At 38.7% G+C, this 27141-nt stretch overlaps 2 long non-coding RNA genes across 2 annotated transcripts in view; both read left to right on the plus strand.

Annotated features, from left to right (window-relative positions):
- The window catches only part of LOC141543167 (uncharacterized), a 28536-nt gene extending 7772 nt beyond the window's left edge, over nucleotides 1-20764 (plus strand). Inside the window, exon 3 of the long non-coding RNA XR_012482363.1 lies at nucleotides 20644-20764. This is a non-coding gene — a long non-coding RNA (uncharacterized LOC141543167). The remainder of the gene's footprint in view (nucleotides 1-20643) is intronic.
- On the plus strand, nucleotides 12081-16715 carry LOC141543166 (uncharacterized). The gene is made up of 2 exons (XR_012482362.1): nucleotides 12081-12180; nucleotides 14926-16715. It is a non-coding gene; the product is annotated as an uncharacterized LOC141543166 (long non-coding RNA).
- Nucleotides 20765-27141: the final 6377 nt, after the last annotated feature.

The following is a 27141-nucleotide window of genomic DNA, read 5'->3' on the forward strand; positions in this document are numbered from 1 at the left end:
AAGAAAGATCATCTCTGAGGTCTCTTCCATCTCTAGTTCTAGGATCCCAAGTCACTTCAAACCCTAGAGCTCAGTTTGCTCCAAAATGGAAAATGGCCTCCAAGATCCTTAGACTTAAATGAGCCCACCTCAGAAAACCCAGAAATACCCTCAAGAGAATTTTGGACTCTCACAGTAGTATCAAGAGTCCAAAAAGGGCTTCCATCAGAGAGGAGGCCAGGAATCCTCTATTCTGAATCCACCATGATGGTCAGCATTCATTCCCTGTTATGGCATCAACCTCACTCTGTATCTTTGTCAAACACTGGTATACAGACAGACAGATAGATAGATGATCGATGGATAGATGGATAGATATTTAGATAGATGGATAAATAGATGATAGAAAGATAGATAAATAGAAGATCAATGGATAGATGGATAGATATTTAGATAGATGGATAAATAGATGATAGATAGATAAATAGATGATAGATGATTGATGGATAGATAGATAGGTATTTAGATAGATGGATAAATAGATGATAGATAAATAGATGATAGATGATCGATGGATAGATGGATAGGTATTTAGATAGATGGATAAATAGATGATAGATAAATAGATAGATGATCAATGGATAGATATTTAGATAGATAAATAGATGATAGATAGATAGATGACTGATGGATAGATGGATAGATATTTAGATAAACATGATAGATAGATAAATAGATATTTAGATAGATGGTAAATAGATGATAGATAGATGACAGATAAATGATGGATGGAGAGATGATAGTTAGATAGGTGATAGATGGACAGAAAGATATTTAGATAGATGGATAGATAGATAGATATATGGATAGATAGATATTTGATAGATAGACAGAGCAACCATACTAGGAATACATCTGAGCAAGAGAAACATTGGTCTATAATTAGATGGCCTAATCACCTGTGTAAATTGTGTATTTCTTATGATCAATGTGCTAAATGGCTCAGGCTTAATTAAGCTTTGCTGACTTTCTCCCTTTGAAGGCCCACTGGAGTGTGATGACACAGCTCTCACAATTAATAAAAGTACAGGAGAAACTCAGAAGGAGGCATTTCCCTGCTGGCATTTCTCTCCTTCTTCCCTCCCCTCCTACTCCAGCCCCTTTGCTCTACAGAAACACACATCCATGTAGGTATTCTCCTTGAGCTTCAGTTTCCTCCTGTACAAAATAAGATGTGAATTCACATGAGATAATCTATATTTCCAGATCTTTCCCAGCCCTGCCATTTTCTATTCTCAGATACTTCTCCGCTCTGACAGTCCTTGTTCTAAGGTCCCTCCCAGCCCTAACATTCACTGTTCTAAGGCCCCATTCAGTTCTGGTGTTCTCTTTTATAAGGAACCTTCTGCTTCTTACATTGTAGGTACTATGGTCTTTCCCACTTCTAATTTTTTAAGTCCTATAAAAACTCATCTCCCATTTGAGCTGTCCCAGGCTGCTCCATGTCACATTGATTTCTTCTCTCACTAAACTCATTTTTCATTTCTTAATTACACTTTACACTTTCACATATTGGTTATATTCTATCTTATTCTGTAAGCCCCTAACAAGTAGAAACTTTTATTTAAAGCATCTATATCCTCAGCACCTAGGACAGTGCCCAGTGCATAAGAGTTTATTAATAAATGCTCATAGATTGAGAAAATGATTAAGGCTTAGGGACAGGCAGGCTACGTCCTCTACATCTTCCTCTCTTGGCTGGAATAGTGGAGGGAGGACTGGATTTGGAGTTAAAGGCTTGTCTCCTGGCTCTCCTCCTCATTATTCCCCATGTCATTTGGCTTTCCAGGGCCTTGGTTTCTGTATGATAGAAATATTATACAAAAGGAAACAAAATGGGAAGATTAGGTTACATAACCACTAAGATCTCCTCTCATCCTAAAGCTGTGACCTGGTAATGCAGAGAATGTCAGGGCTGGGAGAGATATTAAAACTCATCATGTCAATGCTGAAATAGACCTTAGAAAATGAAAGGGCCTGAATTAGGTGGTTTATAAGTCCCCTATTCTGGCTCTAAAGCCCTCTGAGACTGCTTCTTCCATTTGCTTCATATCATAGACTTAGGGCCTAGCACAAAGACATAAATAGCCATTTGTTTGATTGATGGATTAATTAATGATGCTACTTACTCTGATCAATCCCAATTAGTCTGGCTCCCCAGTCGTTCCCCTAAGAACCACACCACAAGTTATGACTATATAATAAACTGATGGTTTGGGGATACCTACTTCATACACGAATGCAGATAGGTCACTTAGTAAAGCATATTTTTTGGTTCCAAAAAAAAAAAAACCCAAGCCTAATTAAGAGAAAAAGTATGGGTACTCTCTGCTATTGGCCATGACTAGGAAACTGGCTGTTTTAACCATAAGGCTTTAAAAACCAAGGGGACAGCTGCTGATTTGATGACAGCATGTCTTTACTAGAGGCAAAATTCCCAAGAGTAGAGAATTAACATCTTGAATGCTAAATTTCAACAATCCACCAGTTATTAACACCTTCTCGTTGGTACAAGGCATTGGGTCTAGGCCCAGAGATAAGAGAGAAAAATGAACCAATCCCTTCCCCTCTTATATTCAATTGGAACTTACATATTTAAGGCAAAAATGCAGTGAAATGAGCACTAAACTTGAAGCCAAAAAATCTGGATTTGAGTTGCACTACCGCTTAGTAACTCTGTGACTTTGGACAATTTAACTTCTCTGAACTCTCAGTTTCCTCATCAGTTAAAAAAAGCATTATACCTGGATACTACTTATATCACAAGATGTGAAAACTGATCTCAATGGAAAGGGAATTATCTTTATTACTTCAAAAGTAAGACATGACTTCACACAAGTCTTAAGAACAAGCAAGCAACCTCACCCCCTTCTTTGAGGTCCATGAGCATGGAACATTACATCTTCTGTCAGATTCAGTTGATGAGATTATTTTGCCTTTTTTTAATTCTTTGTTACAAGGGTCCAAGTTTCTTGCAAAGGGAGGGGGGAAAGCACAAAGTGTTCCAAAGGTCTTAGGTTTTAAGCTTTAATAAATTTAAAGTTTTGTTTTCTTTTTTCCTTTTTTTAATTAAAGCGTTTTATTTTCAAAACATATGCATGGATAATTTTTCAACATTAATTCTTGCAAAACCTTGTGTTCCAATTTTCCCCTTCCTTCCCCCTACTCCTTACCCTAGATGGCAAGTCATCCAACATATGTTAAACATGGTAAAAAATATATATATACATATATATGTGTGTGTGTACATATATATGTATATATATATGTTAAATCCACTATATACATACATATATATACAATCATCTTGATGCACAAGAAAAATCAGATCAAAAAGGAAAGAAAATGAATAAGAAAACAAAATGCAAGCAAACATCAAAAAGAGTGAGTTGTGATCCATATTCACCTTCCACAGTCCTCTCTCTGGGCATAGATGGCTCTTTTGACCGCAAAACCATTGGAACCAGCCCCCATCATCTCATTATTGAGAAGAGTCAAGTCCATCAGAATTGATCATCACATAATCTTGTGTTGCCATGTACAATGATATCCTGGCTCTGCTCACTTCACTTAGCAACAGTTCCTGTAAGTCTCTCTAGGCCTCTTTGAAATCATCCTGCTGATCCAATAACTTTAAGTTTTAATAACTTTACATTTCAGACTTTAAGCTTTAAAGAGAGAACTTCATATAATAAGTTTCTTTAAGAACAAGATGAAAAGCTACCTCCTTTCTTTGTAAAGAAAACTTAAATCTATGGGCATAGAAACTTGCATATTTAAAGCTTTAATAGCTTTAAGTTTTAAGCTTTAATAGCTTTAAGTTTTAATAACTTTTCATTTTAGGTTTTCAGCTTTAATAGCTTTAAGTTTTAAGCTTGAATAGTTTTAAAGCAAGAGAGGACTTCACATAATAAGTCTCTTTAAGAACAAAATGACAACCACCCCTCTCTTTTATGCAAAGCTAGGATCTATAGGCATGGGAACATTGTATATTTAAAGCTTTAATAGCTTTAAAGTAAGATATGATTTCACATAATAAGTCCTCTTTAAGAACAAGAGGACAACCTCTCTGAAAATCTGGAGTCTATGGGCATGGAACACTATATTTTAAAAGCTTTAATTTTTAAATTTTAATAGTTTAAAACCACTAATATTTTGGAGACATCCTATATTTGGAAATGAAAGCAAAATAAAAACCAAAGATATTAGAAAAAGATGTTGGCACTTCTGAAACTGGAGGAAAGGGTTGTCAGGGAGAAACACTAAATCCAATTTTCCCATCAAAAGAATTAACACATAGAAGGAATTTTGCCAGCTTTAAAGAACTATATGAATGCCAGTTATCATCATTATTATCATTATTAAAGATGAACCACCTAATTGTTTGTCCTTGTGAGTACAGAGATTTTAACCACTGCTGCCAAGAAATGAAACCAGGGATTGTCAAGTATAAGTATAAGGGTCCAAGACACCAGTTTTGATTGAAAGGCCTTCAGGAGATCAAAAACAGATTAATAGCAAAGAGGGAACGAGAGCAGCCAGAGAATGAGGGCAAAGGCAGACCATGAAATCTTGTTTCCACAACCAAAGCGATGGGGCTTGGTTGATTAAATGGGCACGAGAGCAGTCACTTCAGCTTTCTAGACAACAGTTTATCTTTATCCCTTATTTTTCTCAGGGCTCTTTGGCTCAGAAACCATTCTTAAAGTAAGGCCATAGGTAAGGAGTTTTAACCTATTAATCTCTACTTGTCTTGAAATAGCATCTTGGGTTGCCACATGTCAGCATGGGAAGGGACCTCAAAGGTCATCTAACTAAATTCTCTCATTTTATAGAGAAGCAAACTGAAGATGAGAGGGAGAGCGCCTTGTCCTGAGTCCCACAGGGAGTTAGTGGTAGGGCTGAGACTAAACTTCAGAACATCTCCACAGTCAACATTGTCTAGTCAATTAATATTTACGAGTGCCTACTTTTCCCCATCTTCATGAAGTTGGGATTGGGTTCTCTTCAGATCTGTTTTCTCAACTCTAACTGATTTCTCTGGGTTCCTTTACATCCCAACTAACTATAATTACACCTTCCTCAAGAAGCCTTCCCCAACCAACCCCTCTTAATTCCAATGCCTTCTTTTTTTAAATCATTTCCTATTTATCCTGTATTCACTTGCTTTGAACATATCTATTTGTAAATAATCTCTAACATTAGATGTAACTTCTTTGAGGGGGGGGCCTGCCTGCCTCTTTTTGTATCTCCAGCACTTAGCACAGTGTCTGTGGCATAGTAGGTGTTTAATAAGTATTTCTTGATTAATAAATCGATTGCTTGATATACTGTTGATTATCGATTATACTATAATCTATTATACTATATTATAGATATACCATATAATAAATTAGCCTATACTATAATAGATAGATAGATAGACTAGATAGATAGACTAGACAGACAGACAGAATAGATAAATAGATAGATAGATAGCATAGATCGAATAGATAGACAGACAGATGAATGGATGAATGGATAGATAGATAGATGATAGATAGATGATAGATAGATAGATAGATAGATAGATAGATAGATAGATGATAGATAGATTATACTGTGTGTGATATAGACTTGGAATAATGTAGTTGTCTCCCTGTCTCCCTAAATTGAGACTTAAATTCTGCCTGCACATTTTGAACAAGGAGAAATCAAATGTTGGAGAAAGAGAAAATCCTTAGGGAGAAAACTTTAAAAAGATCAAAGCAATAATATTGCAATTAACCTAGGAGAGGACAGACTGCTCAGGAAACAGAATTATAAAAGGCATTAATCTAGTGTTTTATGATTTACAAACCATAATAGCCTTGATCACATAAGTTAATTACCCTCCACTGCTATTTCAGATCTTTTCCATGCTCCTCAACCTCTCCTGCCCTTCCCTAACTCCAAACAAATAATTCCAATTCAAACTATGATGAGTATTGAAGTCACAGGAATTACAGAAAAATGACTTGAGTAAAAAGAACCCTAGAGAACATCTATTCTGAACTGTTTTGAGTTTTTATCCACCCTCAGCTACACAATTATTCACGCTTGTTGCTCTTTTTTCCTTCCCTCCCTTCTTATCTCAGAGGGAGAAATGGCCATTCTTGCTGAGACTGAACCCTCTACTAGGAAATCTGAATGTACTCCTTTCCTTTCTAAGCCACTGAATTCTTAGTCACCCCCTTCCGTCTATTCCTCCCCCTTCTTTTCCCTTGAAGGATTTTCTTCATCTCCACAAAAACAAAAACAAAAAACAGTTCCCATTATAGATGAATTTAAATCTGTTAAGAATAGCTCCGTTCCCCCCATCTCCCAGGCTCAATTTCTTGTGCTCTGCCTTGCCTTATCTCTCTACCCTTTTCCTCACCATGTGTTCCTGTTGACTTTTCCTTCAGCTTGTTGTTAAGTTGTTTTTTAAGTCATTTCTGACTCTCTATTACCCTACTTGGGATTCTCTTGGCAGAAATACTGGAGTGGTTTGCCATTTTCATTTCCAGATCATTTCTCAGATGACGAACTATAGTAAATGGGGTGAAGTGCCTCGTCCAGCCTCACACACTAGTCCATGTCTGCAGACAGATTTGAACTCATGAAGATGAGTCTTTTCATCCCAAGACTTGAACTGATATTATAGGCTTCTGATTAGTTTTCTTCCCTCTAAGATCTCCCTTTCCCCCTGCCCATAGTTCTGAGAATACAAACCATTTCTTTCATTAGATCTAGGCTGTAATTTCCTTGAGGGCACAGCCTGTGTCTAATTCACCTCTTCATTCCCATGATACCTGGCAGAGTGCCCTCAACATGGTTGGCATTTAAACCCTGTTGATGATGATGAGAGGAGAAGGGAGAGAAGTTATCTTCCCCTGGCCACAGGATGACCAAGTAAAAATAAACGCAGAGAAAGGTTAGCAGAATGGAAAGAGTAGAACTTGGGAGTTACCAGCACCTGATCTGCTACTTCCTTCTTAAGTGGTGTGGCCATGAGACTCAATTTCTTCATCTCCAAAGAAAAGGGGAGGCGGGGAGACTAGGGGGCCTTGAGGGTCCAGTTTTGACATTCAATGAATCCTACTTCCTGGTCATTGGGTAAGACTAAGACCATAGATCATAGACTTAGGCATCGAGTCCCACCTCACCCATTGCTGTTTTATTTTAACACATGAGGAAACTGAGACCCGGGGTTGGCCAAAAGTCCCACATGTTATAAGTGGCAGCCCTGGGATTCAAACCCAGGTCATCTGAGTTCCAATTCTGCTCACTTTCCATTGCACCACACCCCCTACTCTACACTAATACTGTGGGACCTTCTCTGGGTCTCAGTCTTCTTGCTTCGGTAAAACGAGAGGGCTGGCTCCGACGATCTCCAGAGGTCCTTCCAGGTCTAGCTATGTGAGCCTGGGTCCCAGCTCTCAGTACACTCCGCTCTCTGTGTGTGGCCAGACCCGCTGCTTGTCTCTTTAAAGATAAAGAGCCCGAAAAGCTTTCTTTTCTCTTTTTTTCCCCTGGAAGGTCTGCCAACCAGCAGGCCAGGCCCACCATGTGGCATGTACCACAGCATGTCCTTCTCCTCCTCCCCCCTCGCCTGGATAAAGGGAATGTCTCTGGCACATTTCAAAGGGCCTTGGAATTTTCCAGCTTTTATAAAGACAAAAACTTTGTGAACAAATAGATATTCGAGTCCCCTGGTGACTCATTCAAAAGCCAGAGTCATAACTCTTCCATTCTCTGACTTTATTTTCTCCCCCCCCCCCATACATATGATTGGTCTTTGGCTCAGGGTGTTTTTCTTCCTCAAAGGGGAGATCACACAGCAACAGAAAAAGCTGGAGTTGCACAGGCAAAAAATAAATAAATAAATAAAGTTTCCCTTTCCTCATAGAGGGTAAGAAAAGTCTACAGTAGATTTGAAGGGAAAAAGTTGTAACTAAGTGGGGGCAATCAGGGCTTTTTCCCAGAGTGCCAACCTAAAGGAGAATTTCCTCCCATCATGGTCCTTCCATTATGGTCCAAAGAGCAGTCTCTCTCTGCCTCCGGATTCTCTTCTGGAATGTCCTAAGCAGAGCGCCTTACCCAGATTATAATATCCAAGGTTTTCTGGGGGAAAAGGGGACAAGCCTTTCCTCTCACAATCCCTGCTCCCAGTACAACTACATCTGGGACCTGATTGGTTTCTGAGACCCGGACCTCTGAATATGAGGGGGTTTTGGCTTCCTGGTGGGATTTGCTGCTTTTGGCTTTGGTTCTCTGGGCAAACCATCCCTCAAGCTAGTTGTGGGGCAAGTTGTCAAATCTATTTCTCTCATCCCCTTACCATCCTGCCCTAACCAGCTACAAAACCTCCGCAATCCTATTCTATATTGCTCTCTCCTGACAACACAAGAACAAGCCAAACAGCCTATTGCTTATTGCAGAATTCCAACCTCTGGGATTTTGCTCATGGACCAGAAAGTACATCCTCCTGACCTCCATCTTGTAGTATATACAGCTTCCTTCAAACCTCCTCCCCAGAAGGAAGCCTTTCCCATCCCTCTAGTGATCAGCCTTAGCTCCTCCCTCAAATTATCCTGTATTCATTTCTTAGTTCTCTGCTACCTCCCCCAGGAGAATGCAAACTCCTCAAGGGCTGGTCCCTAACCTGAGTTACAATCCTGCCTCCTGCACACACTGGCTGTGTGACTCTGCACAAGTCACTGTACCCCCCTGGACCTGGGGAAATGATGGCATTGGGTTGAGCTAGAGTACTCAGAAGTCCCTAGGAGGGATCCCCTCTACCAAAGCTTATTCTTAGAAAATTAATTAGGCACAGAGAGATAAAGTGACTTAAGCTGAGAATCACCCAATTGGAATACATCAAAGGCAGGATCTGATCACAAGACAAGCTCTCTAATTATTGTGTCATCCAGCTTCTATAGAAGATAAATGCAAAGTAACTTTTGCTCCCTGTGTGATCTTGGACAAGTCACTGTGGTTTTCTCTTCTAAAAAAGTGAAGGTGGGAGGAGAAAAACTGCAGGGCTTCTGCAGATTTTTCCAGCTCTACATCAGCGATCTCAGTCCTACTGCAGGAGATGTGTCTCCTCCAGCCGCAGCCGTCAGCAGGGACCATCCATCATCATCAGTCAGCCTACTCCTAGGGCCATTTAGTCTGAAGCCGGGTTAGCCTCCGATGCCCTCCTTTCACACTTTGGTCCCTGCCAGCTCTGGGGACCCTCTGCTACACCGCTGGGGGCTTGGAGCTTGAACCTCGGCGAATCAGCAATCCCTTCAGGTGGTCAGTTCCACATTTCTGACTCATACGTTTCACTTGACCACAAGCCTGCTTTTGGCTCCCCTTCCCTCAAGTTTATTTACAGAAACGACTTCTCCATATGTATTTTTTTCTCACTTCTCGCCCCCCACCCCCAAACAAATTTCACCATGGAGCCCACGACGTGACCTTCAAATTACTTAATTTGTGGAGCCAAGTAACAGATGGTTTTCTGGACAGTCACGTTTTCTGAACAGGCGTCCAAGGAGAGATGGGGGAGGTGAGAAAAAGGCTTTGCTCCCTTTTGAGTCAAATCCAAAAAGGAAAAAAAAAAAACCGAGACTCTCAATTATTCTAGGATTAGCTAACTAGTCAGGAAGTCAGAAGCAATGATTCACTTCCCACTGGGTGTGGGGAGTCCGGTGGTGACAAAGAGACGAGATACAATATGGTCCTTGTCTTAGAAAACCTTGCCCTCTTCCCGGTTATTGCTGATGCTTGGAAGATCACTGGAGCCTCCACCAGAGAATGGGGAGGGAAGGGGGAACTTGGAACGCCAGGTCTAACTGAGACTGGTGAGATCTTAGGATGAAGAATGTGCGAGAATAGAAGGGCTTTAGAACAGAAATCGTCAGAGACCTGAGAAAAATTAGAGCATAGAATGTCAATGAGTGGAGGGGGTTTTGGACATTAAGTGGTACAGCTGGGTGGCGTCTTAGAATACAAAATGGCAGAGCTGATGGTCAGAGCAATTAGATGATTTCTCCAATGTCCCATAAAAAGCAGAAATTAGAACCCAGGTTTCAGCTCCCGGGCCAGGGCTCTGTCCATCATAGAGATGGGATGAAGGGACGCCAACAAGAGACTGTAGCAATCCAGATTCTAAGTGAGCTCCAATGAGGAAACAACTGCCCCTGTAGAGCTATCTTGTTATGACAAAATTATTTTGTACAAAGCTATCCTGTGTGATGGCCCGCTGTTACCTAAAATAAACTGGAAGTTAAGCTCCAGTTGATGGAAAGGAAGGAAAGAGAAGGGAAAGGGATGGCTGTTAAAAGGAGACCTTCTTTACAATGCAGAGGAGAAGAAAAGCAAGCGAAGAATCCGTACCACGTTCACCACAGAGCAGCTCCAGGAGCTGGAGAAGACTTTCCAGTTCACCCACTACCCGGATATTCATGTCCGCAGTCAACTGGCAGCCAAAATCAACCTTCCAGAGGCCAGAATACAGGTGAGTGCTCCATATCTGCCCCATGCCCAAGCTTCCAAAGTGCTTGGGCTACTTCTGAAAGCATTTGGTCATGTTTCCGGTCCTCAGTTTCCTGATCTGTAAAGTGAGAGGGTTGAAGGAGATGGCGGTGGTAATCCTCTGACTCCAAAACTCACATTCTTCCTGGGTACCACATGGCCTACTCAAGGTCAGAGCAGACAAGTTTATTCCTTCCATTGCACACTCTCCATCCACAGAAGGCCAGTTCAGCGGCCACACATTCTACTGGGCTAAGCTGTTCTCATCTTGATCACACTCACAGCACTAATGCAATACGAGTTTTCCAGAAAAGCCAAAGGTCAATCCCAAATTTCCTGCCCCATGTTCTCCATTAGAGTTGAGGGATCCCAGAGGTCAACTGTTCAAACTCTTTATTCATTTTCTAGAAGAGAACCACACTCAAATAAAGGAAGGGTTTAAAAACCTTCCATCCAGGTCCTCTTGCATGGCTTCCTGAGATAAAACTGTTGCTATTTTTAATAACATCACAGAATTCAGAATAGTAAGGAGTAAAGTCCAGGCTAGCTTTCTCAATGGTCTCTGGAGTCTGAGCTCAGGCACACTCTTACTCTAGTCTCTCAAGCCTGCTCTTCCTCAAGTCCTCTCAAGCCCTTATATACCTTAGTACAATTACATCACTACAGCACACTGAGCATGTGCCAACTGTAGAACCATTACATCATCCTACTAAGTACTGAGTATATGTGAACTAGAGAACCATCACCTCCTCAATTACACTAAGTTAACACCCTGCTGTAAGTATCCTTGCTTCAAGTATCCTTTTCTCAGAGTCCCCCATTATCTGCGGTCCTCTACAGTAAGGGAACTCAGATGCCAGCTACTCCACCCCATATCTGAAAAATGACTCCCTCTATAGCAATCCCAACAAATCATCAGAATTTTGTGTAAACATTTGCAGAGATGTAAATCAACACATATATGTTCACTTCTTTTTTTCTGTGTTGTTTTTTTTTTTCATCTCACATGGCTTTTTCCCTTTTGTTCTGGCTCATAAATTCATGATTCATAAAGAAATGTGTATTTAAAAAATTAATATGTATGTATAACCAGAAAAAATAAAATAATAATTTTAAAAAAAATTTACAGGGATGGACAATCCATCCCTCCAGAGGCATCTTACAAGAACAAGACTGTTCTGTCCTGCTCAGATCTTATCTGGAGCTTTGGAAAGATATTGATAAGCTCAAGAGCATCTAAAGGAGAGTAACTGAAAGAAGTGGGAGGCAAGGCCGTGACTTTATGCCGTAGGAAGCTCATCTGAAAGAACTAGAGATGTTAAGCAATAAAGAGAAAATAACAATAAGTGTACCACATAACCCATAGAGTAGTTTGAGGATCTGTTGAGATAATGCGAGTAAAGTATTCTGAAGACACAAGATGATGTCTGAAAGCCGGTCGTCAAGACAATGATGAAGGTTTTTCTCTTGTTCAATTTCTCCTATTCTCCTTCCCCTTAGATCTGGTTCCAGAATCAGCGGGCCAAATGGAGGAAGCGTGAAAAACTTAGCAGCGTCAGGGACCTGAAGACCCTGACAGATATGGACGTCACGCCAGAACCAAAGCCGGACATATCTGTGAGTGGCAGACAGGTCCTGGACAGGAATGACAGTGAGAAGGAGAAGAGACTCCGAGATGGGAGGGCTGACCTCCCTAGGAGCACTCCCCCATTCCAGAGGGAAAATGAGAGGGGATTTCATGGTGGCAACAATCAAGTACTTTATCAGGAGCTCAGACACCAGTCATATCTTCAGGGCCAGGGTCATCACCATGGGCCATCACTGACTTTCTCATACCTAAAATGCTGAGGGAGATTGGACAGATTGGAGTAAAATCTTTCCTGATTATTAGTGGCCCCTCTTAGCCCCCCATCACTATTTATTTCATTCTCTATTTATCTACCTAATTTGTTTTGATTTATTTATGTTCTATCTCAACCCAGTAGAATGGAAGTTCTCTGGAGACAAAGACGATATCATTTTTCTTTTTGCATTACCAGCACTTAGCTTAGTTTGAACACATAGTAGGTACTTAACAGTCAACACTGCTGACTGATTGACTAGATGACCCCTTCCAATTCTAAATTTCTATGGATTGACATTTTTTATTTAAGATCTCAGGTCCTATTTATTATTCTAAGATCCCTCTAGCTCTGACATCACATGTTCTAAGGCCCTTCCCAATTATGACATTCTCTGTTCTAAGAAATCTCCTGACTGATATATTCAGTTCTAGGAAACATCTCAACTCTGATATTTTCTGTTCTAAGGCCCCTCCCAGTTCTGAGATTCTAGGTCCTAAGACTTCTCCCACTCTGACATCTCCTGTTCTTAGGTCCCTCCCAGGCCTAATTCTCTTAATTGGGGTGGTTAGCACATGAAAAAAGAATGAGTTGAATATAGGAAACTTCAATTTTCTTTTTGTCTCTTAGTATAATTGTGAGGAATCTTATAAAAGACTCTGTTCTAAGATTCCTTCCAGCTCTATGTTCTGTGTTCTAGGATCCCTTCCAGCTTCAACATATTCTAAGACCCTTTTCAGCTCTGATATTCCATTTTCTAAGTTCCCTCCAGTTGCCATATTTTCTGTTCTATGAGCCTTTGAAGCTCTAACAGTCCATCCTAAGGATGCTTTCACCTCTGATCTTTTCCGTCCTAAGGTCTTAACCACATCTTCTACTCCAGCCCTTCTCCTCAATAGCCTCAGTCCTGCTTTAAGCATCTCTTTCAGCCCAAGCCAGCGACATTTCTAGGTTTTTCCTGAACCACCCCTTCTTGTCTATAGCCCAGGTTTTACTTTGATTCTGGTTAGTCCTTTTAGTATATCCCCTTCCCTTCCTTCAGCCTTTGATGTCCATGACAAGTCCTCCAAGGCCTCAAAAAGCACCTGGGCCTTAATCAAGAAGTCTTGATACCTAGGCACTGGCAATGTACCATTGGGACCCATATGCGATTCCTACTAATTCCTACTAACCAATGTCTCAGTTTCCCTCTCTCGTCAAATGGGAGGGGAATGATAATCATAGATTCATAGTTTGCTAGAATTCAATCAGTTTATTTTTAAAATCCCTTCATTTTAAAATGGGAAAATCAAGGCCCAGAGCCACTGAAAAATTACACAGTGCCCGTGAATGGCTGAGCCAGGAAACAAACCCAAGAACCCAGATGTCTGGTTCTGGGGTCTATCTTATGCCTACCTCGGGGAAGGTTGAGAGATCAAATGAGAAGAGCAACATCAAAGGGCTTTAAAACATTAAGAGATTCTCTATGCACATAAAGGATTGGCATTAATGCTCCCCCTTTGCCCCACATCAAAGCCATTGCCTGGATTTTGAGCCAAAGGGCATTCCTCTGGATCACAGTTCTAGAAAGAACAGAGCTTCTTCCTGGCCCATTTCCTCTTTACCATCTTTCTAATGGTCAGAGTTGAAGTCCAGTATTCTGCTAATGTCCATTAATGATCCGTAAATGAACAAGCTGGGCCCACAATGACACTGCAGACCTTGACCTAATAATATCTTAATATATTTTGTCCTCATTAAGGACTCAGCACATCAGACTAGTGGTCTTTTATAAGACTCCTCACAATTCTCCTGAGAGACAAAAAGAAAACTGAAGGTTCCCAGACTCAACAGCTCATTCTTTTTTCATGTGCTAATCACTCCAATTAAAAAATAAGTTGTGGAAAAATAGATGGATTTGGGGTCTTTGTACATGTGTATGAAGCCATTTCATACCTGTTTGGTCTTGGGGTCAAACTGAGCCTCTGTGAGTCTCATTTTCCTTATATGTAAAGGGTTGAACGACATGACCTCCAATGTCCTTTCCAGATCTAGGATCCCAACAGAAAAGTGTCCATATAGGCAAAGGCCCAGTGTTCTATCCACTCAGCCACTATTCAATAATGACTTGGAAAAGACAGAGACCTTTGTGTTGGAATTCCTGTCCTAATGCTTCTGGGATTGTATGAGTAAGAGCAAATCAACATTCAGCTTCTGCTAAACACCCTCCAGTGATGGGGATCCCATCTCTTAAGGCAACCCATTCCCCTTTTGGACCACTCAAAGGGGAAGGAACTTTTTCCTGGCATTTCGGCTAACTTTGCTCTTTGTCCTCCTCCTGTCCTTCCTGGTCCAGTCTTCTGGAGCCAGACAGAATAATTAAATAGGGATTTACAACTCCTGGGAAAACCAAGTCTTGAGAGAACCATTTGGTATCGGTAATTATTAATAAGTAGAGTGAGATCTTTGGGATAACCAGTGGTCAAACATATACCAGAAAAAGATCCATGAACTAACCTCTTCTTTTCCCTCCTTGAAACAGGGATCTAGTCTGATGCCCAGCGTGCTCCCCAGCCTGGTATCCCCAGTTGGATGTCATTTTCCCATTCGAGGACAGCTGGTATCTGCCTGGCTTCCTCCCTACTTCATGCCCAATCCATGGAACATGCTGTCTTTTCCCCAGCCCTCATTTGTTTCTGGACTGTGTCCCCATGTTTGGCATGCATTCCCCCCAACATCCTGAATGGGACAATATTTATGCTGGTTTTAATAGGAAAAGAAAGCTCCCTCTCTGGGCTAACATCTCGAGCACCACTGCCAAGTGGCAGATGAGGCAAGCTAGATGGCACCCTGGGAAGAAGTCAAGTGGACCCATTTAGCACAATATGAGTCTGACAGCTTTGAAAACCACCAGCTTCCTCCCCAAAACCACCATATCCAAGCTTAGGGAAGTGGCTCAGGACATCAGATACAGGTGAGCCTTTCAACAAAGAAGATTCTTGGAATAATTGTCCCTTTATCTTTGGTGTTGCGCACAGAGAGCCAGCCTCTGAGAAAGGAAAATCCAGGTTCAAGACAAGCTCTTATACATCCTGACTGTATGATTGTGGGCAAGTCAATGTCACAGGTAACTGTTTGCCAGGGTACAAAAGCTACTCATCTATGTTGTCAGATCAATGAGATCATGAGTGTTGTTTGAAAATAAATCAATGTTCCTCTTCCAAGAAAAAGCACAAGAAAAGGTCAATCCCCAAAGAGAGGTTAATATCCTCCACCCTCCTCTAAGCCATTTCACAAGGCTACCACAAGGACTTCCTGAGGCAAAGTCCAGACTGGCCTTTGGACAAATGTTTTACTCCATTCAGAAATGTGGTCTCTAACTAGAATAAAAGAAATGGAGAGAGGTTGATTTGAGGGTTGAGTCTTCCCAATGGGATATTCCATTGGCCTGGATGATGATCTTATGCTAAAAACCCTCTTAATATTTTGGTAGAAAAGCACCTGAAGTCTGCCATCAAGATGTAAATAGCAAAGTAATACTTGCAGAAGTGGACTAAGATGTACACCTTCAGAGAGGAAATGAATCTCACCCATCCTCTCCATCATCAACTTTGGCTTGTGTTTACAGGACTCATAACTGATGCTTTCCTTTTAAGCTAGCAATTATTGGCCACAGTCCATCTCTGGGAAGGAGGATGTCCCAAGTGTTGACTGCCACCTATGTATATCTAAGTAATTGTCCCCCCTTTTAGAAGTCAAATGAATTCCACCTGACTCCCGGGTTCCTCCACAGATAGATAACTAAAGCAAAACGGAATCGTAACTAGAAATCTAGAGATCATGAATGGAAACTGAGCCCTTCAACTAACACTCTGTGTCACAGTGGGAAATTCATTTCTTTTCTCCGGCCTCAGATTCCTCATCTGCTTAATGGGTGTATACCTCTCAGGGATGCTGTAAGAGTCAGATATAAAAGAATTTTGCAAATTATAAAGTGCTTTGTGAGGAGACACTGATTATACTGAACCGCTTTGATTTCTCTCTGTGACTATGGAGGAAAAGATAGCTTTGTCTACCCAAATAACCCTTTCAACGGGAAGCTGGAGTTCTATGGAAAGAATTGGCAGTTCAAGAGATCTCAGGTCTAATCTGTCACTGCTTTTATGTTACTCTAGACAAGGCCTAAAGTGAATCTGGACCTCAGTTTCTTCATCTAGCCAATGGGACCAGAAGTGTTTGTCCTATCCTGCCTACCTCATAGGAATGTTTCAAAACTTAAATGAATGGATAGATGGTTAGATGAATGAATGAATTAAAGCCCTCTACAAATGATATTGTTGTTGCTGTTATTAATATTGTTATTATTTGGAGTGCTTATTATTATCTGGTTATGATCATTGATCATTATTCTACAATAAGTTCAAAAAGAAGTTTTAGAGTAACAGAGAAGGGAGGTTCCCTATCCAAGATTAGCCCTTAATTTAAGCACGGTGACTTAGAGAACTCAGAATTGGTCCAAGGATATGCCATGGATACTATCAATATTGGCTAACGGAACATCACGCGCAATCACTCTTCTCACACAGACCTGAATCCCTTTCCAACTGGACTAGCCTAAGTTCCAGATAAAACAATAGCTGGTCCCTAGTCACATCTAGAGTACTGTACTGCATTTGGAGTGCCATGCTTTAAGAAAGACAATGACAAGTGCATTCAGAGGCAGTTAAGCAGGACAGGGGAGGGATTGGAGGTTAAACATACTGGGATCAGCTGAAGGATCTCAGGCTGAGGATGCTAAAAGAGAGCCTCAGTGGAAGTTATAAGATCACAGGACCATGGATTTAGAACCTTAGAAGTTATCTAGTTCATTCTCATTGTTTAACATAAAAGGAAACGGTTCCATAGAGATTAAGTGGCCTGCGTATGACTTTGATAAATGTCTTAAAGTTGTCAAAAATGAAGTGTAAAAGTTGTGACTTGTTCAGTTTGGTTCCAATGCAAAGAGCTGGAAGTGATGGGTAGAAGGTGAAAAGGAGCCACTTTAGGCTCGATGTAAGGCAACATTTTTGAACAATCAGTTGTGGAAGAGGGGAATGGGATGCTTTCTAAGGTAATCATCACCCCATGCTGAAGATCTTCAGGTCAAAGCTGGATGACCACATGTCACAAATAGAGAGAGAATTCTACAGACCAGTTAGACCAGATGTTCTCCAAGGGGTGTTCCTACTCAAGATGCCAAAATTTCCAACAAGAAGAGCTATCCAAAAATGAATTCACGTGCCATGGATCTCATGATGATTAGAGACATTGAAACAGTGGCTGGATGACTTTCTTCAGGGGTACAGAAAGAAGTCATACATTGAGCAAAAAGTTTGGACTAGACAATTTCTAAGGCACCTCCTGACCATGAGTGACTGAATCTGAGCCTCTCGGGAGATTGATTCTTTAATAACCAAGAAACGTTACTCTTCTCCTATATTATAATATTAACTGACATTGCTGTGATACTCTAAAGCAGGGGTGGAGAAACTTTTTCTGCCAAGGGCCATTTGGATATTTATAACATTATAGAATTCAAGCAGTGGGAGATTATTGTAGCCAGTTTTTAGCTCATCATCGCCTACAGTTGCCTTAGCAAATGATTCTGTGGGCTTTATACAGCCCGTGGGCTGGACATTCCCAATCCTGCTCTAAAGGCACTTTCCATTCATTGAACCTCACAATAATCCTATTAGGAGGGAACTGTGAATATTATTATTCTTATTTTATAGGGACAAAATTGAGGTTTAAAAAGGTGTGGTGATTTTGCCTATGGTCACACAGCTAGTAAGAGGAAGAGTAGGAATTGGAACACATCATCCTGACTCCTTTTCTAGCTCTCTATCCATTACACCATACTGCCTTTCCTCTATGTAATGTGATCAATCCAAAATTCCCAAAGACCATGGACTACTAGAATTTCATTTAATCACCTTTATCCCTTTCTGGTTGACTTCCCTAAAGAATCAATCCTCAAACCCCAAACAATGCAAAGCTTCCAAAAGATGTGACTTGTGTAGGGGAGATCCCAGCCTGGGTGAGAAGACTGGAGAGGAAGACGATCAGAGAAGGTAGCGACCCAGTGATTCCAATGGCCAGCCCCAACTATAAGCATCATGGAGCAATGGAAAGGGAAGTGAATTAAGGGTTCAAATTCCAATTTTTTTACTCTTAACTACCCTTATAACCTTGGACAAATGATTTCCTCTTCCTGATTTCATCTATAAAAGCAAGGCAATGTGGAATAATGATTAGAGAATGAGAGACTAGAAAGAGAAGTGAATGAAGGGCTCAAATCCCAGTTTTTACTCTTAACTAGCCTTATCATCTTGGACAAATTATTTCCTCTCTCTGACCTCATCTATAAAACAAAAGCAGTGTGGAGTAATGATTAGAGAATGGGAGACTGGATTTCAATATGACCTCAGCCACTTACTATGTGTTCTAAAAGATCATCTAATCTGTTTAGGGGAATTGGGCTTGATGACCTCTACATCCCTTCTAGATTTAACTCTATGATCCTATAAGATCATAATTAAGTGATCTCAAAATTCTTTTTCATCCTCAATAATCCACAAATCTAAGAGCAGAAATATCTGAGTTCAAATCATGCTTCAGACCTTTAACAGCCTGGTCAAGTCACTCAAACTCTCTCTCAATGTGTTTCTTTATCAGTAAAATGGAGGGCACCGTTGTGAGGATCAAATGAATGACTATATGCAAAGTAGTCTGCAAATCTTAAAGGATTATGTAAGTGCTAGTTATCATTATCATTATTATTATAATTGTTATTCGTAAATGGCAGGCAATAACCAAGGCTTTATGTTCTCACAAACATTGTGAAACATTTAAAATTGTCTCCTAAAACTCCCAGTTAAAATATACACGTTACCGAGGAAACATTATTAAAATAGCTCACAATTCTATAGGGACTTGAATTTATAAATCACTTTCCTCATGACAAGACTATGAAATGGGCAATAGAATCAATCAGCATTTATTAAACACCTGTCATTTGCCAGGCATGCTAATGTCACACAGGAAGTTTATATTCTACCAAGAAGACACGTCAATATAAATAAAGGGGCAGCTAGGTAACGCCATAGTGCACCAAACACCAGGTCTACAGTCAGGAACACTCACCTTCCTGAGTTCCAATCTAGCCTCAGACCTTTACAAGCTGAGTGACCCTGGACAAGTCACTTACTTAATCCTGTTTATCTTTATCTGTAAAATGAGCTGGAGAAAATGGCAAACCACTCCAGTATCTTTGCTGAGAAAATCCCAAGTAGGATCATGGAGACTTGGAGATAACTGAAAACAACTAAACAGGTAAATACCAACACATACACACCACATAATACATAATGATGGCCAAAAATGCATAATGGAGAAAGACGTAGTCAAAACATGAAATATCCCCATTGTAAAGATCCATCCTCAAACATTAATTAAGCACCAGTGACGGGCGCAAATGCAAAACATGAAATCATCCCTACTCTCAATCAGGAAGAAAGCTGAGACTCAAGAAGCCAAGTACCTTCCCCAGCCCCACCATGCCCCATCGTGAAGCTATTATGTGGTCAAGTCAAGAAGTATACCTACTTTTCCCTGCTATGAAAGATGGTCCCTAAAACTTAACCTATATGCCTTCTTGACAGCATAATGTCTCAGAAAAATACTCCCACAAAGGAAGATTATAAGTTTTAGAGCTAGAAAAGATCTCATCAGTCATCTAATAGAAACTCAAAGTTTTATTGATGACAGAAAGGGATAGCACTTCTTCCCTATAATCCTCCTTCTTTCTCAGGGTCTCCCCTAGGCTTACTTGGAACCGGGGGCTCAGTCAGAATTTAAAGCCTCTAGTAGGAGTCCAAGAAATGACTCAGTCTCACTATCTACTCCATTTCAATGGGAAGATACCACATTCAGGGGCCAGCCTTCCGCTTCTGAGAGAATTGGCTTTTTATCTTTTCAATGTGTTCTTTTGCTGGATTCGCAGCCCCTAAGGCAAAGAAAACACTATATAACCTTCTCAACGAGTAAAAAGGGACCACGTGCCATTTTGAGTTCTTGTAAGGACTCGACTTAGAAGCAAATCAAGGAAGTTCAAGGCCTGGTTTTGTCACTTATTTTGTGCTATGATCATGGATTAGTCCCGTAGCCTCTATCTATAAAGTAGGGATGATGATAATAATAGCTTCCCAGGACTGATGGGCAGAGAAGAAAAGCAAAAGAATGTTAGACCCGGTGAAAGGAAAAGAGGGCTCAGATTCTGGTTCTTCCATTTTTGCTGTTCATCTTTCTTTTTTTTTTTTTAATAAATTTTCTTCCCCTCCCTATTACATGTTCATCCTTCATTTTCAAAGAGGGCAATGACTTCATGGGGTGATAGCTTGACTCATGGATTTAGGGAAAGCAGGAGAGTACAAATTTGTCAATCTTACTTTATCTTCCAATAATCATTTTCTAGTGGCAAAACAACCAGCTGTTGGCCTAGGACACAGTGGATGATCTTGGATTCTTTGATGTCTGATGAAGCTCCAACCACTCCACAGCACCTGCTTCAGCTACTTCCGTTGGCTGTGGAACAATCTGTTCTCCCCTGTCCATTCCACCAGAGAAGTTTTCACATGCTTGGAGGAGACATTCCCCTAACTCACTTAATGGGTTTGAGACCTGTTGGTTATCTTCATCCTGATTTAGTCCATTTCCCCAAACAGCATCACTGAGGTTTAGCTGCTAGACCTGCTCTAGCTTCTTGGAGCCACAGGTGAGAGCTGGAGGGGTAGATGGACCCCACAGGTGGATGAGCTGCCCCATAAATATCTGAGCAAGTCCTCTTCTGCCTTGCTACTAGTCTTCAAGGATTCTGGGAGAAAGAGGGAGGCTGATGACTTTATGATGTTCTGCCTTGCTTAAATCCAACTCATATGCATGAAAGATGAATACCACTCTCTCTATTAGAGGTTCTCATCCTCCCTGAACACTCCAGCTCTTCCATTGCTGGCTGAGTGACCCTTCTCTGAGCTTCAGTTTTCTCCTCTATGAAATGGGGATGATAAATCTTCTCCAGACTTCCCTGTCAATTGTGATTTTCAATTTTCAAATTTCACAGAGATGGAGAACATTTCAAAACAAGGAAAAAGTGGGGGCAGATTCTGCCTCTGATTCTTACTAGCATTGTGATTTTTTTAATCCTCGATTCCTCATCTGGAAGAGGATAATAATCATAGCCCTTCCCCACAATATTAGTGTGAAGAGCAAATGAGCCAATACACCTAAAGTAGTCTGCGAACCTTAAAGCAATATGTGTTAATTATCATTATTTTTATTTCAGCTCTAAAACTATGGCTCTCTAAATAGCTTTTAATAACTCTCCAGCTCTGTCTCTGCCCAGTTTTTGACTTGCATATGGTGCTTTTCATTCTTGTACAGAACTTATAATGAGCCCAAATCTGAAAAATCTTTAAAAGAAAGGGAGCAACAAAATACCGGAGGAACCATATGGTACAGTAAATAGAGGAGATGGACTGGGAGTGAACGGCAACCAAGACCAGTTGTATAATCTTGGACAAATCATTTTGAACTCTAGACTTCAGTTTTCTCATCTGTAAAATGGGGATAAATACGTGAGCTACCCACTCCTCAGGACTTTTGAGGAAGAAAAATCTTTGTGAACTGTAGATTATTATTGTCATTAAGAGGGAAGTTCTTCTATCCTGAGTGGAGGTCATTTGAACCAAATGACCTATGCTATCAAAAAATATCATAGGAGACAGTTCCTTCTCAATACCCAAGGCAAAGAAACCCCTTTGGAAAAAGAGGAGGAAGAAAAAATAATTTTGGATTTTTTACTCATTGATTTTAGAGTTTGGAGACCATATTTGAGTTCTGAACCTGCCTGAATTAATGGCGGCATGGTGGTGACCCATGGTGGTGAAGATTTTGCTAGTGGAAGGGAAAGTGCCATATGTTCTACCAACTTAGAGAAGTTCTGATTACGAATCCAGTGATTGGTTGTGTCTATAATCCAAAAACCAATCTCACTAAGCTCAAAGACTACAGCATTATAGCTTCACGGAATCTGAGAGCTGGTCAGGTCTGCAGCAACCATTATGGATCAAATGAAATAATATTTATAAAGCATTTAGCACAGTATCTAGATACTTTTTTTTCCTTTTTCTTTTTTTGCTTTTTTTCTTCTCTTCCCCTCCTCACTTATCCCAATCATATATGACAATATCCCACTATGATGTCTCTGAAAAGTGGTCAATTGTCTAGTGTCACATAAATGATGAATTTTTGAGCTACAGCTTCGCATGAAGAAGGGTTATGTACTAAGTTACAGAAAGTCCCTGAATTGTTTCTATAAAGAAACTGCAACAGTCTTCCAGCACTATCTTGATTCAATTTTTATGTTTCATTTGTGATAGTTTGTGATTTATATATAAAACAAAAAGGCAAATTGTTTGAAATAAAGATTATTTTAGAGTCAGATGATTTGAAGCAAGCCACTTTTTAAGTTAGTTTATTTATGTCATTAAATATTTCCCAATTACATATAAAAATAACAAAAAAATTAACAATAATTTAAAAATTTTTTGAGTTTTAAATTTTCTCCTTTCCTTTCACCCTTCCCCACCTCCTGGAGAAGGCAAGCACTTTGATTTTGGTTTACATGTAAGGTCATACAAAATATGTGTCCATGTTAGCCATGTTGCAAAAGAAAACACAAAATAAGATAATAAAAATGAAGTTATTTATATAATATAATATACTTTAATCTGCACTCAGAGTTTATCAGTTCTTTCTCTAGATGGGGAATAGCAGTTTTAATCATAAGTCCTTTGGAATTCCCTTAGATCACTGTATTGCTGAAAATTTCTGTCATTGACAGTTGATCATAATATAATATTGCTGCTACTGTGTATAACATTCTTCTGATTCTGTTCACTTCACTTTGCATATCACACAAATCATGAGTTTTTCTGAAACCTGCTCATCATTTCTTATAGCACAATTATTTCAATCTGATAATATGCCACAACTTGTTTAACCATTTCCCAACTAATAGGAATCACCATGGAGTTCCAATTCTTGGCTACCAAAAAAAAGACATTTCTATAAATATCTTTATACAAAGTGGTCTTTGGATCTCTTTGGGATACAGACCTTATAGTGGTATTGCATTAAAGCATATACATAATTTTATAGCCCTCTAGGTATAGTACAAAATTGCTCCCCAGAATGATTAGACTAGGTTACAACTCTACCAACAATGTATTAGTGTCTCCATTTTTCCACATAACATTCTAGGATTTCTTATTTTACTTTTCTGCCATGTTAATCCATCTGATATATATAAAGATATACATATATACATATGTATATCTTTTATATATATATGACATATATAAAGATATATCAAAGCTATTTTAATTTTTATTTCTCTAATCAGCAGCGATTTGGAACACTTTTATGTAACTTTTGATAACTTTGATTTCTGAAAACTGCCTGTTCATATCTTTTCACCATTCATCACTTGGGAAATGGCTCTTATTTTTATAAATTTAAAAAACATATAGTTGAGAAAGTAGACCTTTATTAGAAAAATTTCTTGCAAATCCCCACCAGTTTCCTATTTTCCTTCTAATTTTGGTTATATTAATCTTGTTTGTGCAAAAGAAATTTCATGTAATCAAATAATCTTTTTTACTTCCTATAGTCTCCTCTTTTTCCATGCTCCTTTAATTTATTTATGATATCACCCTTTATGTGTAAATCATATTTTCATTTTGACCTTACTTTGGTAGATGGCATGATATTTTGTTTGGTCTTTATCTAGTTCCTGCCAAATTGCTTTTCCGTTTCCCCAGCAATTTTCATCAAACATTGAATTCTTACCCCCAAAACTTAGATCTTTGTGTTTATCAAACACTAAATTAGTTTGTCTATTTACTGCTGTGTATTGTGTAGCTAATCTATTCTATTGATCCACCACTCTATTTCTTAGCTGGTATCAGATTGTTTTCATGATTACCACTTTGTAATATAGTTTAAAATCGGAAACTACTAGACCACATCCCTTAATATTTTTTAAATTGATTCCCTTGCCATTCTTGACTTTTTGTTCTTCCAGATGAATTGTCACTATTTTATCTAGCTTTGTACAATAATTTGTTGGTAGTTTGATTCTTATAGCACTGAATAAATAAATTAACTTACTTAGAATTGTTATTTTATTTTATTGGCTCAGCCTACCCATAAGCAATTAATATTTCTCCAACTGTTTAGATCTGTCTTTATATGTATGAAAAATATTTTGTAATTACATTATTATCCCTGGATTTGTCTTGTCAGGTAGATATAGAACTATTTTCTCTTGTCTGCAGTTATTTAAATGGAAATTCTCTGTCTTTTCCTGCTGGATTTTGTTGCTAGTATATAAAAATCCTGATGATTTATATGAGTTTATTATATATCGTGCAACTTTGCTGGTTATTAATTGTTTCACCTAGTTTTTTTTTTCAATTGATTCTCTAAGTATGTCATCATATCATCTATAAGGAACAATAGTTTTTGTTGCCTCTTTCTCTAATTTTTGTTCTTTCAATTCCCTTTTCTTGTCTTATTGCTGTAACTAGCATTTCCAGGACTATATTAAATAAAAATGGTAATAATGAACATCCTTGTTTCTCTGTTAATCTTATTGGAAAAGTTTTGAGTTTATCAGTTACAGATAATGCTTGCTCTTGGTTTTAGGTATTACATATAATTTTAAGAAAGGTTCCATTAATTCCTATCCCTTCTAGTGTTTGACAGGAATGAGTATTACATATATATATATATATATATATATATATATATATATATATATATATATATATATATATATATATATATATATATATATATATATATATATATATATTTATTTATATATATATATATTTATATGTATTTATTTATATATATATATTTATGTATGTATTTATTTATATATATACATATATATGTATGTATTTATATATATATATACATATATATGTATGTATTTATATATATATGTCTGCATCTATTGATAAAATCATATCAGGAGGATGCTATTGTTATAGATATGGTCAATTATGCTGATAGTTTTCTCAATATCGAATCAGTCCTGTATTCCTGATATAAATTCTACCTGTTAATAGTGATCTGTGATACATTGCTGTAATCTCTTTATTAGTATTTTATTTTAAATGTTTGTAGCTATATTCATTAAGGAAATTGTTCTATACTTTTTTTCCTCTGGTTTTGCTCTCCCTGGTTTAAGCATCAAAACATCTGTGTCATAAAAGGAATTTGGTAGAACTCCCTTACCAATTTTTTTTCAAATAGTTTATGTCATGTTGGGACTAATTGTTCCTTAAATGTTTGGTTGTATTCATTTATGAATGCATCTGGTCCTGGGGATTTTTATTTTTAGAGAACTCATTCATGGCTTGTAAAATTTCTTTTTCTCACATAGGGTTTTTTAAGTATTCTACTTCCTCTTCTGTTAATCTGGGCGGTTTATATTTTTGAAAATATTTATCCTTTTCACTTAAATTGTCAGTTTTACTGGCATATAATTTGGGCAAAGAGGCAAGTCATTTAATTTCCCCAATCTATAAAATTATGGGACTAGATGGACTTTGAGGTTACATATATTTCTACCATCAATATATAATATAATATAACCATCAATATATAACACTATGAGCAGTTTTCCTTCACTGTGCCTTAATTTCTTCATCTGTAAAATGATATTAAACTAGATGGTCTCTGAGATTCCTTTTTACCTCTCTATCTGTGATCCTTTGATCAAGAAAAATTGAGATCTTATGAACATACAGTATTTTAAACATAGAAAGACATTATAGAAGATGAAAAACAAAAGATAAAATCCATTAGAGGGACATACTGACAAAACTGTCCCTTTGAAGGATGGGAGAGATGATGAAGGTCTGGAAGAGGAGGTAGGGAAAGAAGCAGGAAGAGCATATTACAGCTAAAAATCCAGGAGAGAATGAAAAACTTTGCACTTAGCAGACCCTGGATGATTGCTTCAAGTAATGGTCTATCAGGAAAAAAGACTCAAGTCACTTTTTTCAAAGAGATATTAGAAACATGATGATTTTTTTTAAATTACCCAAGATGTCTATGAAAGAAGAACAGCCAAATGGAAAGGACAGGAGTAAATGACTGGCAAAGAAGGATTCGGAGATGATAGCTGAAGAGCGTTTTTCCTCAACTGTCAGAGCTCTAAAAAGTTGTTTTAGCCCTAATTGAAGAATAATCTTTTGCAATCTCTACCTCCCACTCAAAATCTTGGTAGTCTTCTTTCATTATCCTGGTCACTTCTGTTAACTCTATCCTACCATCTGTAGCACTGCACAGGTTGGAAAAGTACTTTTCTTTTTTTTTTTTTCTTTTCATATCTTTTCTCCAAAATTACATGTAAAAACAATTTTAACATTTAATTTTTTAAATTTTGAATTCTAAATTTTCTCCATCTCCCCCCTTCTCCCCACTAAAAAGGCAAGCAATTTGATAAAGATTACACATGTGCAGTCATGCAAAACATATTTCCACATTAGTTATATCATAAAATAAAACACAGACACCTACCCCCTTCCCCAAAAAAGAAAAAGAAAGTTGTTTCTTTTTTTGTATCTACGTTCAGATGCCATCA

Source organism: Sminthopsis crassicaudata, chromosome 5, assembly GCF_048593235.1.
Source record: "Sminthopsis crassicaudata isolate SCR6 chromosome 5, ASM4859323v1, whole genome shotgun sequence".
NCBI lineage: Eukaryota > Metazoa > Chordata > Mammalia > Dasyuromorphia > Dasyuridae > Sminthopsis > Sminthopsis crassicaudata.